At 39.5% G+C, this 16,601-nt stretch overlaps 1 long non-coding RNA gene across 2 annotated transcripts in view; it reads left to right on the top strand.

Annotated features, from left to right (window-relative positions):
* Positions 1–9,819: 9,819 nt before the first annotated feature.
* Positions 9,820–16,601, top strand: part of LOC309846500 — a 233,847-nt gene continuing 227,065 nt past the window's right edge. For both annotated transcript variants that reach the window (XR_014301964.1, XR_014301965.1), the window contains exon 1: positions 9,820–9,908. This is a non-coding gene — a long non-coding RNA (uncharacterized lncRNA). The remainder of the gene's footprint in view (positions 9,909–16,601) is intronic.

Genomic DNA, 16,601 nt, shown 5'->3' with positions numbered 1-16,601 from the left:
AGACTCTATCCTCCATTGTGGGAAGAAATCCTTCCCTTGAAGGAGATTCTATAACCTTCCTTATTAACTCATTTCAGTATTTACCATCCTTTGCTTCCTGCAGAGAAACCTATTTCAGCTGCCACAGGAACATCAGGATTTATCCACTCTGGATTTGCTGAACACAGACATCTTTATGTAGCCAACCATCATAATATCTCCGGGGCCCCCATGTCTCTGCTTCATCAGTTGATTACACAATTAAATAGTTCTGGGAATCAGGATATCATCACGAGCAAGACCACTGAGAGTCAGGCAGTTCTGGATTAGAGTCTTGGCTCCTTCCCTCTCTTGTTCCTATGACCTTGGGAAAAGTTAAATAAAACCTGCGAGTCTCAGTTTTCTTACCCATACAATGAGGGTTATAAGCATATAACAAACCTACCTCTTAGGGGTGTTGTGAAGGGGGAAATGAATGTTTTAAGTCAAGCTATATGAAATCATTAATATATGACCATTTAGACCAACAAAATAGCAATTTTACTTGGTTCATAGTAATAAATGACTTAGCAAAAGGACCTGAATTCTAACAAAGATTTAATGTTAATAACAATTTTTAGAAACAAGAGAAAAAACTTTAATATATTATCATTAACATAATACATTTAATGTTAATATAGTTTATAGGTAACATATATTACAATATTATTATTACTATTATTATTATTATATTATCGTTATTATTGTGATGGTGTGCAGTATCCAGTCTAGGTGCTAGAGGATATTCCTGCAAACAAGCCATTATGCAATGGTGAGAACACTGATTTTTGGAGCTGTGTGTGATGCCATAAACGTGTGGAAGGTGGAATATCCAGACCAGTCTGCAGAGGTCAGGGAATGTGCCTGAAAGGCAGTAGTGTTTGAACTGGGTTTTCTAGGGTCAGTTGGAGACTTCTGGATAGACAAACTGATGGAGGAATATCAAGCAGAGGAAGGATCACGAGTCTAACCCACAGAGGTAGGAAGGAATATGGGACATTTGGTGGCCTGCAGTGATTCTGTGCAGCAATAACATAAACTTGGACTTGGGTGTGGAAGGAATTGAGAGTAGAGAGGAAAAAGAAATGGCTCGAAAGAAAGGTAGTTTTTTGTTGTTGTTGTTTTGTTTTGTTTTTGTTTTTTTTAAGATTTTTATTTGAGAAAGAGAGGGAAAGCACAGAGGGAGAATGAGAAGGAGAGGTAGAAGAAGCTCCCTGCTGAGCAGGGAGGCCCCTGTGGTACTTGATTCCAGGACCCTGGGATCATGACCTGAGGCAAAGGCAGACACTTAACCGACTGAGCCACTTAGGTGCCATAAGAAAGGTAGGTTTTACTGGGGAAGTGTCATGACTGGCTTTTTGGGTTTGGAAGGTTCTTCTGGAGGTTTTGTAGAGCATGATGGGCATGGAGCAAGTGTGGAGACAGAGGGATGTGAAGCACAGCTATTGAGAATCAATGTCAGCTGAACGCAGGGCAATAGCAGCGTACTTGAGAGCTGTTGATGGAAATGACAGATTGATGGTTTCAGAGTCCTAGTGATGGCTGGGCTCAGGCAAGAGGTTGATGTACGTGGACTCATGGGTATGTGGCTTGGGCCCTGGTGGATGGTCCACTGTTCCCTGAGGTACAGGAGATTGGAGGAATGGAAGGAGGAACCTGGGACATACAGACAGGGTGAGAGAGAGCTGAGTAAATAATGAGTTGGGTTTGGGCAACCTTGCTGTGGTCTAAGTGTTTGTGTCTCTCCAAAATTCATATGCTGAAGCCCTAATCCCCATGTGATGGTACTTAGAAGTGGGGGCTTTGGGGAGGGAATCGAGTGTAGATGAGGCCACAAGTGTAGAGCCCTCGTGATGTGATTGTACCCCTCCAAGGAAGAGGATGCCAGATCTGCCTCTCTTCCTGTGAGGACCCCGCAAGGAAACATTGCGTGCAAGAGGACCTCACATCTCTAGAACCATAAGAAATGTGTGTGTTTAGAGCTAGACATGGCAACATTTATAGAGTGGCAAACACAGCTTCTGCCCTCCTTTTGTTATGGAGAGAAGTAAGGGGTCTGCTTTTCTGACCACCAAGATAAGAATGTATGGGAATCATCTCTGCTTTTCCAGGTGAGAATAGTTCTGGCCATTGTCAAGTGGTTGAAAGTGTTTTGTAATGACTTTGTAAAGCTTCGATTTTAGAATATTCCCTGCCTTTGGGAGAATCTCCTGAGTCAGGCTTATTAAGAGCCTAAGGGGCTTGAGCAGATCTAGGAGAGTTAGCCATGGAAGACTTGCCCATTCCTAGAATTCATGTTGATCAGTAATATTGGTTCTGAAAATAGCTGACAGCTAAAAATATCTTTCAGAGAGAGAAAAATTTATAGGCCCATCAAGAAGGGAAAATGCGAGAAAAGGAAAATGCCACGTTTTTCTTGAGCTTTCTAATGGCATCAGCTAATATAAATCACGGATGAGTGTGGGGAATAGGAAAAAGGCATGGCTGCTTGAGTCTTTTCAAAGAACAATCTCCCTGAGTCATATTGACTGATTACTATGTGTAATGAAAGATAGGAATGTCACTGATGATGGAGTTTCCAAGCCTGCCTAAGTGGGGAAAATGTTGGTGTTATTGATGAAGGAGAGGAATTTAGCATGCTGAGCCCAGTGTGGATGGAAGGAAAAGGACAAGCTCAGTTTGGCAAGTGTTCATTTGAGGGAAGAAAATGGAACAGCCAAGCAGGAGCGTTCAGCAGGAATCAAAGACAACACAGCAGGGGCTGGAGTGAGAGAACAAGGTGGAAGGTAGAGATTGGGGTGTCATTTGTATGGACATTATCCAAGAAGCAGACAGACCATTTGTAGCACAAGAAAGAACTCCACACCCAGGTTGAAATTTCAGAAATGCTCAGCGTTCAGAGTTAGGGGACAGGAAGAAGAAGTGAAGGCAGAGATCAAGCAAGGGGGTAGAATAGCTTATCTTGGAAGTGGGTAGAGGCCATGTCAAGGTTTCAAGACAAGTGAGCAATATATTCTTGAGCATCTTTTAAAGAAATATGTTGGTAAAGGAGGAGCAATAAGATTACAAAACAAACTGAGGGTTGCTGGGGGGAAGGGGTTTGGGAGAAGGGGGGTGGGATTATGGACATTGGGGAGGGTATGTGCTTTGGTGAGTGCTGTGAAGTGTGTAAACCTGGTGATTCACGGACCTGTACCCCTGGGGATAAAAATATATGTTTATAAAAAATAAAAAATTAAAAAAAAAAAGATTGTAATGTTGCGGGGAATCAAGAATTCATTTTTAAATTTCTTTTTGCTATACAAAAAAAAAAAAAAAAAAAAAAAGATGGTAGCTAGAACTGACACCAAAATCATACTGAGATTTTCTTTCAAGGTGAAGGAGAAACACACAGGTTGGGTTGAAGTCTATGGGGAGGGAAAGTTTGAAGATGCCAGGGAGAGGAAATATATATAACGACTCTATCTCTCATATGGGATCTAGCTTTAGAGAAAAAAGGAGGACACAGATTCCTTTGAGCTGGAAAGGACAAAGGGTTAGTAAAAATGAGGGTTGAAATAAATTTTTTTAAATGACAGTGTAGTGGGGGCACCTGGGAGGCTCAGTAGTTGAAGTGCCTTAACGCTTGATTTCAGCTCAGGTCATGATCTCAGGGTCATGGAATCAAACCCCACATTGGGCTCCATACTGTGGGAAGTCTGCTTGAGAGTTTCTCTCTCCTTTTGCCCCTCCCCTGTCAAATAAATAAATAAATCCTTAAAAAGTAAATAAATGGAGATGTTATGATAAAGAGGGAAATCTTTGGAGTTGCTCACTAAAAATGAAATGGGGAGTTATTTATCAAGTAAGAATGCAGATCTCAGAAGAATCAAGAGATTTTGAATTAGCTGTTGGTAGACATGTGAAGTTATCATCCCCAAAATGAGGAAAGAACTTAGAGCTAAGTTCTAAGTGGTGAATGCTGAATTTGAGTAGTAATCACAAAATATTTGTTCAGTTCCTTCTCTGTGCCAGGCACATGTACTTGAAGCCAGAGTTCAGGTTTACCTCTCTCATTAGCAGTTCTCTGGGACCAAGGCTCAGAGATACAGAGTGGAGGGAGAGGTGTTTTAGAGTGCAGGAGAGGACCACACTGAAGAACAGGCCAAACAGGCAGCCAGAGAGCCATGCCATTCAGAAAGCACTGTTCCCGAGTCTGATAGTTGTTCTTATTTCATGCTGACTGAACTTACCACCTTCAGCATTCCTCAGAAATTACATCTCGGTATTCATAAACTCGAGTCAGGAAAAAGGAATAGTTCTCAGAAAGGGGGAAGAGAATTCTTGGAAAAATAAATACATGGATAATTTTTATTATTTTTTAAAGATTTTATTTATTCATTCATGAAAGAGTGAAAGGCAGAGACAGAGGGCGAAGCAGGCTCTCCTTTGAGCAGGGGACCAATGGGGAACTCCATCTCAGGAGCCCAGGATCACGACCTGAGCTGAAGGCAGAGCCACCCGGGTGCCATAAGTGAATAAATTTTAATAGGTAGCTTTGATCTCCTCAGCAGTTTTATGATTCACTAGGTATGGGTTTCTTTGTATTTATCCAAAACATTCATGAATCAGCAGAATGGTAAGTTGTACACGGTGTTTACACAGTGGGATACTATACAACAAGGAAAATGAACCCATTGTAGTTATACACAATGTAGTATAATGTGTATACATTGTGTGTATACACAACAGCATGGGTGAAGCTCACAAAGGGAATGTTGAGGGAAGGCGCCTGCATGGCTTAGTGGGTTGGGCCACTGCCTTAGGCTCAGGTCATGGTCCCAGAGTCCCAGGATAGAGTCCTGCACTGGGCTTCCAGCTCTGTGGGGAGTCTGCTTCTCCCTCTGACCTTCTCCCCTCTCATGCGCTCTCTCACTTTCTCTCTCAAATAAATGAATAAAATCTTAAAAAAAAAAAAAGAATGTTGAGGGAAAGAAGACTTACACAAAAGAATTTATACAAATTTCTTTTCATTTAGAAAGTTAAGCTGTGATGTTAGAAGTCAGGGAAGCTTCACTTTTGACTCAGGCGAGAGAGTACCGAGGGCTGGTAATGTTCTGTATTTGATCGAGGTGGTTTCCCTTGGGTGTGTGTCCTTGTGCTAATTCATTAAGCCATATACTTCTAAGTTGTGTGCTTTCTTTGGTGTGTTAAACTTAAATAAAAAGCTTTTCCTACAAAAATGTTTTTTTTTTTTTTTTTAATTTAAAGATTTTTTTACTTATTTATTTGACAGAGAGAAAGAGGGATGACAAGTAGGCAGAGAGGCAGGGGGGAAAGCAGGCTCCCTGCTTCCAAGCAGAGAGCCCGATGCGGGACCCGATCCCAGGACCCTGAGATCATGACCTGATCTGAAGGCAGAGGCTTAACCCACTGAGCCACTCAGGCGTCCCACAAAAATGGTTGTTACCAATGGGAAAGAAAAAGAAACGCATTTGAGTTTAGTGTGAAGAAAGCAAGTTGAGCATCTATTGAATATCACCGGTAGGATGGTCCATCCCTTATGTTACAGGCTAAGAAACCAATATCTAGATCTATTAAATACCTGATTCTAGGTCTCAGAGAGAATTCATAAAAGAGTTAGAATTGAAGGCTGTTCTTGAATTCCAAATCAAAACCCAGAGCTTTCCACCAGTCCGTCATATATAAACATAATATGCATAAATTCTTCTAGCTCTGGGACCAAAGACTGCTTTCTTCCATTCATTCATGTGACATCTATTATGAGCCAGCCCTTGTGCTAGGCTTGGGGGTCTGGTGGCTTTCGCCCTGCAGCCCAGTGAGTACTGTAATGCAAGATAAAGCAGACGCTGAGGAACACATGTAGGGAGCTGCGAGATCCTAGGTGGATCGGGTGTCATCCTAGGGGTGTATCCGTGTGCAGACTAGATATTCCGAGAGGCACATGTTTGGTGGTGAGGGGGGTGAATTGGTGTAATACTTTGGAATTACAATTTTGGAACTGAAACCTTGGGCCTACCATCTAACTGTAAGGCAGTACGACCAAGCTAGATGACTTCAGGTTGGTCCCATAATCTCTCTGTGCTTCAGTTCTCTCAGCTGTCTAATGGGGTTCAGTTACAGGAGTTGATATATATAAATGCTTAGGAAGGTGCTGGGCACAGACAGCATGTACCAAGGAGGAAAGGGAGCTCAGCGGGGAAAGTCCGCCCTAGCGGATAGGAGTGTTTTATTACTGACATTGTTTGGAATTGCCAACATATGGTAGTCAGAAAAAGCAGACTCCTTTTTTGGCTTTATCATTGTTTTTAAAATCTCTATCAACCGGGCAACTCCTTATTGCTTGGATCTGAAGCAGCTCCTCCCACTACCCCACCCTTTACCATATGTTAGGGAAGGCCACCGAGGAATTCCCCAAAATGGGGTGGGGTGGAGGCCAACTTGGGTAGGAGGCCTTCCTGACAGAGGAACTCTGCTTGCAAAGGCAAGTAGGTAGAGATGGTGTTCATTAGGGCTATCAGTTAATACTCAAGCCAGGAAGAGGACAGGGCTTTCCTGGGGAGAGTAGTCCCATCATTGGAAAGCAAAGAAAATCACTGTGAATCTTTGACAGGTGTCATTGAAGGCTACTCACCATTTCACATGAGATCCTTCTGCCTTCAGTTCAACATTTTCCTCACTCCTGGGCATTGTACATGGTTGCCTTTCGAGAGTCAAGGATGGCTTGAAGATATTCGCCTTTGAGAGTGTAATTCTGCCAACAAGCTATTCCTGTGCAGTGCTTCTTATCATACCAATGTGAGAGCCTACTTTGATGATAAGAATTATCAACTGCTTTGTCTTCTAGAGGGTTCTTAATGCCAACAGTCTGCACTTCTCTCAGAGTGCAATTAAATAAAGGGAGGGACAAAGCCCAGTTAAATAATTCATAAAAGCACAGCCATAGAAAGAAAAATTGAACTTGCCTTTTCCGTCAGTCAGTTACTGGGCCATTACCAAGGTAAGGGACTCCCTTATGCTGAGACGGTCATGCCATCATAGGAGTCCACATCAGAAATATAAGACATCTTACTGAAGAGTCCCAGGAGGACTGGCTTCACCCGCTTAGGCTGCTATCACAAAACACCATGGACTGTAATACGTGTTAAAATGGCTGTGACCAGTTAGAGAAGAAATAAATACTGGGAGAATGTGGAGACAAACAAGGCCTTGTGCACTGTTGGCACTGTTGGCAAGGATGTGGCCACTGTGTAAAACAATAGAGACATTTCTCAAGAAATTAAAATGAGACATACCACGTGATCCGGTAATTCTACTTCTGGGTATACATCCAACGGAAATGAAAACAGGATTTAGAAGAAATACCTGCACTCCCAAGTTGTCTGCAGCATTATTCATTATAGCTAAAATAAATAGGGAAACAGCCCAATATATGAAAATATTATGTAGCCATGAGAAAGAAGTACCTTCTGCCATTTGTGAGCATGTGGATGGACCTTGAAGGCATTAGGATAAATGAAATAAATCGGAGAGGTAAAGACAAATACTGTGTGATAGCACTTCTATGTGGAAGCTAAAAAAAGCTGAACTTATAGAAACAGACACTAGAATTGCATTACCAGGGACTGGGGTGGGGGAAAAGGGGAAGGGGAGATGTTGGTCAAAAAATTACAAACTTCCAGTTATATGATGAGTACGTTCTGGAATCTAAAGTACAGCATAGTGATTATAGGCAATAATACTGTATTATTTACTTGAAAGTTGCTAAAATAGTAGATCTTAAATATTCTTACTGCAAAAAAGAAATGATAATTAGGTGACATGATGCAGGTGTTAGTGAATGCTATGGTGGTAATTATTTTGCAATATAGAAGCATATCAAATCAACACATCATACACCACACACTTACACAATGCTGGATGTCAATTATATCTCAGTAAAGGTGGAAAAAGATGTAGGATTTTGATAAAATTGGTTATTACTTTGACATATTGATAAGAGAAGTTGCAGAGAGCACTGTTATTCCAAATAACTGGTTCATAGCTCCCGAATCAAGTGGAACTTTTCATAACATCTAGAACATCTGGAAAGGAAGCACACTCCCATTTGCATAATGTCATTGCTTTCTTTCTGAAAAGCACCCCTGTTCCCCAGGGATATTATTGAAGGTGGGATATTATTGCATATCCTGTATTGGAGGTGGGATATTACTGCAGTGGGGGCTGCTATTTGAGGATATCATGAAATCTTGGCAAGTGTGAGAAGAGATTTTTGTCTTTAAAAGGTTGTGTAAAAATACCTTTTCTGATCTGGGCTTTGACCATTGTCTTGCCATCATCTGTGGTCCTGGCAGGCACTGTGATGCCTCCCCACCTTCCTGAGGCTTTATGAGTTCAACAGCTCTCAGTCCTTATCTTTGTTACCTCCGTCCCCAGGGAGGCCACAACAGTGTTTTATTTTTATAGTAGAGATTCTTAGAACACTTAATCTTTGGAACAACCCCAACACCGTGGGTATTACTAAGACCGGTTTTCACACTGAAGGAACAGACTCAGACATTACACAACTTGGCCAGGGTCTTGCTGCCAGGAAATGATGAACTTGGGATTTAAACCTCCATCGATCGATCAGCTACCAAAGCTTATACATGCTGTTAGGTGGCAGCATTCAGCAGTATCCCTATTTGGGGAGATTGCGTTCTCTGTTTCTAATCTGTTATTGATTAGCTTAAATTGTTGGAAACCTATTTCAGATACTGAACTAAAATCTGTTTCTTTTTATTTCTGTATAAAATTGCCCTGTAAGAGCTATCCAGAATGTCCACTTTTTTTTTTTTTTTTAATTTTCCTCCTGACAGTCACTTTCAAATACTTGAATGAAGCTCTCAAATATATTTAGGGACGGATTCATAAAGAGATGGAGTCTGAAGAAGAGCCATAGCATTTGAATTGATGGAAATGAAAGAAACAGACATTATAAGTAATCAACTGAGATAACAATAGAATGATTTGTTGAGGGCTTATTGTGTCCAGTATTATGCTAATCACTGGCTATATGTTATCCCAGGTCATCCTCAGGCTGATTGTGCAGAAGGTGGATGGTATAGTGATTTTATAGATGCAAAAGCATACTCAAGAAATGTGCAGTAATCTGGGGCACCTGGGTGGCTCGGTTCATAAGCAGCTGCCTTGGGCTCAGGTCATAATCCCTGAGTCTGAGATGGAGCCCCACATCCAACTCCTTGCTCAGCACGGAGCCTGCTTCTCCCTCTCCCAGCTTCTCCCCTCCTACTTGTTTTCTCTCTCTCTCTTTATTTAAACATAAATAAAATCTTTTAAAAAGAGAGAGAGAGAGTTGTGTGGTAATCCACTTCATCCAGGTATTAAGTGACAGAGATTTGGAACTGGACATATGTGATTCCAAAAGATACGTTTTCCTCACTAGCCTCGGCCTGGGTCTTGGCTATGTACATTAAATTACAAAAACAGTGTAATCTGTTTATAAGTCTCAATTCAGTGGAGTACAAGCCTGGGAAGGCTTTCTTTTTTTTTCAGTCACCACCTTAAATACACTCTGCCAATTTGCTCCAGTCTTGTCCTCTGTTAACATTTTAAGAGGATTCCATTGCATTCCATTTTAGGTCTTTTTAGTCAGGACAAAGCCCAGCGCATGTAAGTCTCAGATTCCGATCTCATTTCTTTCCTTTTGTCCAGCTCAGACCCAACATCCTAAGCCAGGTAACCTGCAGCGAAGAAGTGCATGGTGAACTCATTTAATCTTTTCCCCTGCCTCTTTCACAGGCATTTCAGGCAGGAAGCAGAGAAATGGTGGCCAAGTGACCATTAACTGATGATGTTGGAATCATCTTTGACAGCTGATGCTTCTCTAGGTAAATCTGATCAGCTACCGATGCTGTCAGTAAGGCCAGCATCCACCAATGGGCTGGATTTCAGGAAAGGAAGGACAAAGGGGAAGCAAAATTAAGGTTTGGATGACAGGAAAGATGACATTTATGGAGATGGTCAAGCTGGAAGAAAGTAAAGATAGGCATAATCCAAGGGTAATCAGGATAGGCATAATCCAAAGGGCGTGGTTCTACATGGTGACTTAAATTAGAAGGAGAGTTTTCTCTCCCTTTATGGAACTGGTGTGTTCCAGCTGTTCTAAAATGAACCCAACTGCTCGTGTTAACTGCTATTAGAAAATCAAGGATGTATCCCCACAATGAAAAAAAGAAAATTCTCAATAGACTTAATTAAAAATTTCTGGTGAAGATGGAGTTAAAATGGTGGCCAGCTTCCTAGCCCCTGTGGGATTGTTGGTTTGCTTCTCCTTGCTGTGATTTTTCTACTCCTTGGTCTTCCTTCGGCTGTCAGTCCTAATCCTAATCCTTTTGGGATAGAATGTAGTGTGGTGTCTATTATTGGAGAAATGGCTGCACAATCCTAAAGCACCCCAAGTTTTCTGGCTGGTTGTAGAAGATGTCACATTTGCATTCATGTTTTTTACATGTTTGCTGCCTACCATTTCTTACCTTTGGAACATCTCTAAAAATAACAACCTACTGAGAGCACCCATGAGGGTAATTGTGACCTGTTTCCCTTTATCTTTCCATGAACAAAACTCCTCCAAGAAAATGGTCTGTCGACACGGCATCTTCTATTTCATCAGACTTTTAGTTGTCCTGAAGATTTGACATTCTCTGTGTCTGTATAACATTTATTGGTCTATTATGAGAGAGCTCTCTTTTGAACCAGTTATAAGAAAACCCAATTTGGCAAATGGTAAGTTATGTCCCTACCTCTGCCCTGTGAGTGATTTGATGTCAGGCACCACAGGAAGTTGCGGAGGTTTGGAATGTGAGCATGAACAGAAGACACCAGGAGATCGAAGAACTTAGGAACACCTTGGGAAAGAGAAGAGGCATAAGGAGGGAGGAAAGGGCTACTGGCAAAGATGAAATTACTTTAGAAATATTTCTGCACTGGTTTCTATGCGGGAAACCTATAATACCAATCCCATTGAAAAGACTGGGTCAATAGAGTTACCTCCTGAACTCTCAATTTATAGCACCAACATTTTCTCTAACTTTGTTACAGCTGAAGGCAGGAGTCATGTTGATACAAAACACTATTACAGCTCTTCTTGAAAAGAAGAAAAAGATTTTCACAAATGCTTCCCTTCTCATTTATTGTCACTACCATTTTCCCCCAGACTACTCTCATTCTCGGCCCACATAGGAAATCAGAAGATAATCTAAAATTAAATGATGATAGCTCAGAGCTTAAAGCACTTAAAAAGAGAAGGGGGGGCACTGCATCACATCTTGACAAGGCTGGGAATGAGGTCTGGAAGATTGCTGAGGAAGCCCAGAAGAGCTGTTGACCAGTGGGCCTTTGGTACTTTGGGTGACCAGAGAGGACCTGTGAGACATTCTCCTTCCTCATGCCCTGGGATGGTGTTTGAGGTCAGAAAAGCTAGGGGAGAGTGGAGAAAGAATGGAAAGCAGGTATACACAGAGCACTAGTGAGTTAGGAAAACCAAGCTGAACACTTGATTTACTAGTTATCATGTTGTAATATAAACCTACTCAGCATTTCTTTCTGTTCCTAAAATGACATCCTCATAGAATATGAAAACCAAATTATATATATGCACACACATTTATCTTTTACATATATATACCTATATATTTGTGTGATACAGATACATATATGTACACACACACAACCTGTGTATTGCACGCTCCACATGCACATAATTCATAATCAGTACAGGGGTTAACATGAAACACTTCTTATAGTAATGATATTAACTATTTTTATTATAGGATATAAAGCCAGCTCTTCAGCTTGCTTTAGCTTTAGTCCCACTTGCCCATATGTGATGATATGCAAATCACAAAAAGGGCCCTCCCGTTTAGCATCTTCCGTTTCTTGTCAAGGTTCTCTGACTGTTAGAATGTTAGAAGTTAAAAAAAAAAAAAGGCATAGGTGTCAGAATCTGACAAATCAGAATTCAGATGTGTGCTCTGCCACTCACGAGCTATAAAAACTGGGACAAGTTACCTTTCTTGGTCTCAGAGTCCACATCTGGATAATGGCAGTATTTATTATTTCAACAACATGGCTGGGAAATTTAATGAGGTGAAAAGTATGTAACAGTGCTGAGCAGATTGCCTGGCATGTAAGATACACTAAATCAGGGGCTGGCAAACTTATGCCCAAGACCAGATAGTAAATATTTTAGGCTTTGCAGGCCTAACTACTCAAGTTAGTCATCATAGCATGAAAGCAGCCAGAGAGAATATGTAGAAGAATGAGTATGGCCATGTTCCAATAAAACTTTATTTAAAAAAGACATGTGGGTCACTTGGGCCTTGTGATGCGTAGTTTGCAAATCCAAGCTCTGTTTCTTCCTCTTTTCCCAATTTGAGATACAGGTTTTTCATGTGTGTAATGTTGGAAATAGCACCCACCAAAACCTTAGTTTATTTATCGAGCATCTGTTGTGTACAAAGGACTGAGTAAAGTGTGATGAAGAACAGAGTGAATAAAATTTGCTTTTACCCTTCAAGGGCTTAAAGAGTAACAGAAAGTGTTTAACTTATCTAAGTTTGCTCCTCCTTCTTAGCCAGGAAATGGTTTAAGAGTATTTATTTCATGGAGTTATTATGAGGATGAAACAAAACATCATCTTTAAGTGTATATGCAGTAGCAGCCATGGTGGAAAATGGTTATGGGACTGAACCTTTCTGCTATGAAGAACTAGAAAGCTGGAAAAAGTGTATGAATAAACTGTTTTCTCATGTTGGGCAACAGAGAGCATGGGGCTGTGATACTTGAGATCAGGAAGATACCATATTTCACTACAGCTTTCTGCCTGAGACCACCATTCAAACTTCAGCACAAGTAAGTGAAGCCCAATTGAAAACACGTTGAGCCTAATTCTCTTTTTTTCTCAAGTGTGTTTCTTTTTCAGGTAGTGGTTTCACTGGGTGGAGTCAGGAGAGAATAGAGTTTGGATGCTGATGTTGCAGGAAGTTTACAGGTCAGGTTACTGAGGAGCAGACAGAGACACATAAGATGGCTTCAGAAAGCTGCATCAGGGTCCCTTGGAGGGTTTGGGTGACTAGAAAGCTGTGTCACAGAACTCATAGATCAAGATTCAGGAAGATTAGGCCAAAAACAGCTATTGGATAATGAACTGAACAAAATTGAGGAGGATGCTTAGGAGAGGAAGATGGAGTTACAGCCGTCCACCATGGAGGGGCCTCATGAACATTCGATTGAGATCTCAGAAAATGAATATCTTAAGAGTAAGGTTACCCTAGCTCTAGAAAAAGGGCTACTCTAGAATCATCATAAAAAAGCTTAAAACCAAGCCTTGATAAGATAAAGCTGATCTCTCAATAAATTAAGTGCCTGCCAGAGCAAAACAAAATTAATTAGTCTTAAAATTGAGACTTATATAACAGCATTGAATCCACAATTGAGTATATATAATGTGTTTGAAGACATGTGAGGGAGTAGGAAAATGTGGCACTTAACCAGGAGAAAAGTGAGTCAATAGCAACAAAGCCAGAAATAACACAGAGCTTGAAATTAGCAGACTTGTTGCTCTTTTTCTTGGCCACATCCACCTCCCAGACTCCAGTCCCTGACCCATAGCAACCACTAATCTATTCGCTATGATTTGTCATTGCAAGAATGTAATAAGTGAAATTATGCAATCGTCAGTCTTTGGGGATTGGATTTTCTCACTCAATTCACCTAATTCCCTGGAGAATCATTCAAGCTGTTGCATGTATTGACCGTTTGTTCCTTTTATTACTGAGTAGTATTCCATGATGTGGATGTGTCATTGTTTATTTCACTGTTCATCTGCTGAAGGACCTCTGGATTATCTCTCCATTTTGGCTATTACAAATAAGTCTTCTGTGAACATTTGTGTACATGGTTTTTTGTATGGACATAAGTTTTCATTTCTCTGGGAAAAATGCCCAACAGTACAACTGCTGGGTTCTATGGGAGTTTCATGTTTAGTTTTATAAGAAACAGTCAAATTCTTTTTCAGGGTAGCTTTATCATTGTATAATCTCACTAACAATGTATGAGTGATCCAGTTTTTCTGCATCTTTGCCAGCATTTAATGTTGTCACTATTTTTGTTATTTTAGCCATTCTAATAAATTATGGGAGATGCATTTTAAACATGAAGGCGTAGATGGGTTAAAAGAGGGGGAAAAAAAATCATTGACCATAGTAAAGATGCAGTAATTGTGTCAAGGATAGGCAACTTAGAGTTCAAGGAAAAGAGTATTACCAGAGATAAAGAGGAAGATTTAATAAGGATATAAATAATGAATTATTATTCATTAAGAGGACAAAACAGTCTTAAATGTGAGTGCATCTATAACAGAGCCTCAAAACATATAAATCAAAAAGTGATAGGACTGAAGGCAAAAATAGACATATCCATTATCAGAGTTGGACATTTTAACACTTCTGCTCTCAGTAATTGATTTGACAAATAGACTGAAAGCTATAAAGATAAAGATTTAAACACTGCTATCAGCCAACTTGACCTAATAGATAATTATAGCACACTGTTCAACAATTGTAGGACACTTTCTTTTCAAGGGTACATGGAATATTTATCAAAGGAGACTATTTGCTGGACAATCTAAGTGTGTTTATAAATTTAACATTATTGAAATCTTATAGAGTGTATTTTCTGCCCATAAAGAATTAAGTTAGACATCAGTAACAAAATACACAGTTCTTAAATATTTGGAATAAGAAACACTTCTAAATAATATATTGACCAAATAAAAAGAATTACAAAGGTAATTAAGAAATACTTCACTAAATGGTAATAAAAACAAAGTATCAAAGTTTGTGAGGTGCAGGTAAAATGTTCAGGTGGAAAGTTATGATGGCAGATCTTATATTAAAGGGAAAAGTGGTTTGTCTTTATTTTTGTTTTTGTTTTCTAAGATTTTATTTATTAGAGAGAGAGCACAAGCAGGGGAAGCAGAAGAGGGAGAGGGAAAAGCAGACTCCCTGCTGAGCAGTGATCCTAGGGATCATGACCCAAACCGAAGGCAGATGCTTAACTGACTGGCCATCCAGGTGCCCCAGAAAAATGCCTTTAAGTCAACCATGTGTATTTGCACCTTAGTTAGAAAAAAGCAAAGGAAACTATACCCAAAATGCACAGAAGAAAGAAAATAATAGAAATTAATGAAACATAAGATGAGCAGATAATAGAAAAATCAGTGAAACAAAAAATTGATTATCAGAAAAGACTAAAATTGAGAATTTATTTTTCTCATCTGGGATTCTGCAAGAGAATTAGACTTAAAGAATATTATTGGACCGTTTTCTGTTTTCTTTAAGTAAGTTGCATAGCCAATTCTATTTTAGAGAAATATAAAAAAGTATTTCTTTCTATATAACAGTTGCTTTAGAGCATTAGGGTTTGTTTCTTTTGTGGAATTTTAGTTGAGAACAGTTGCCTCCTGGCTAGTAATAAAAATTGTATTCATTTTTTTTGTTCATTTGTTTTAGAATGTTTATTTTCTTGTTTATTTTCTTATTTTAAAGAGAGAGAGCTGTGGGAGGGGCAGAGGGAGAGGGAAGGGACAAAATTTCAAGTGAATTCCCTACTGAGTGTGGAACCTGAAACCAGGCTTTATCCTTTGACCCTGAGATCATGACCTGAGCTGAAATCAAGAGTTGGATGCTTAACCGACTGAACCACTCCTGCACTGATAAAAATTTTAAAAGAAAATAGAAATTGAAAATTACCAATATCAGAAATGTAGAAGGGGCCATCACTACAGATGCTGTGGACATTAAAAATTAGTAAGGAAATACTGTATTTATGCCATGAAATGAGAAAATAATAACAGTTCAACTGTGTTGAATTTAAGTAAGTTAAATATATAATTTAAAACCTTCCTGTATTCCAGATGCAAGTTATTTAACAGGAAAACTTTAACTTGCATTTAAAAAAGAAATATTACCAGTTTTACAAAAACTTGTTCAGAAAAAGGAATTAGAAATGCTACTCAACTTTATAAGGTACACATAGCTTTAATGTCACAGTCCAGTATCATTCATTAATATATGTATGTGTGTGTGTGTGTGTGTGTGTGTGTGTGTGTGTATGCAGAAATTTTGACAAAACAGTAGAAATCAAATCTGGATATATATAGTTGGATAGCATATATGACAAAGTGGATTTATCTCACAAAGAATGCAAGGTTGTTTCAACATTTTTAAATCAGTGATTTAAATCAATTTAATAAAATTAATGAATCAAAGCAATATATTAACAGATTAAAGAAGAAATATTATGTGATTATCTAAAATGCAGGAAAAAGCAAAATTCAACACCCATTTGTGATAAAAACTTTCAGCAAAGTAGGAATATTAGAGGGTCTCTCAGTCTAACATTTAATGGTGAAGGACTGATTGTTTTCCCTTTGATTTTGGATCAAGACAAAAAAGGTTACTCCTATTACTTCTGTTAAACCTTGTGCTCAAAGTAATGGCTAGTGTAATAAAGCAAAAGTT

The sequence above is a fragment of the Mustela nivalis genome (genome assembly GCF_964662115.1).
Source record: "Mustela nivalis genome assembly, chromosome: 13".
Classification (NCBI taxonomy): Eukaryota; Metazoa; Chordata; class Mammalia; order Carnivora; family Mustelidae; genus Mustela; species Mustela nivalis.
The sequence above is the reverse complement of the archived record's forward strand: the minus strand, read 5'-3'. Positions and strand labels throughout refer to the sequence as shown.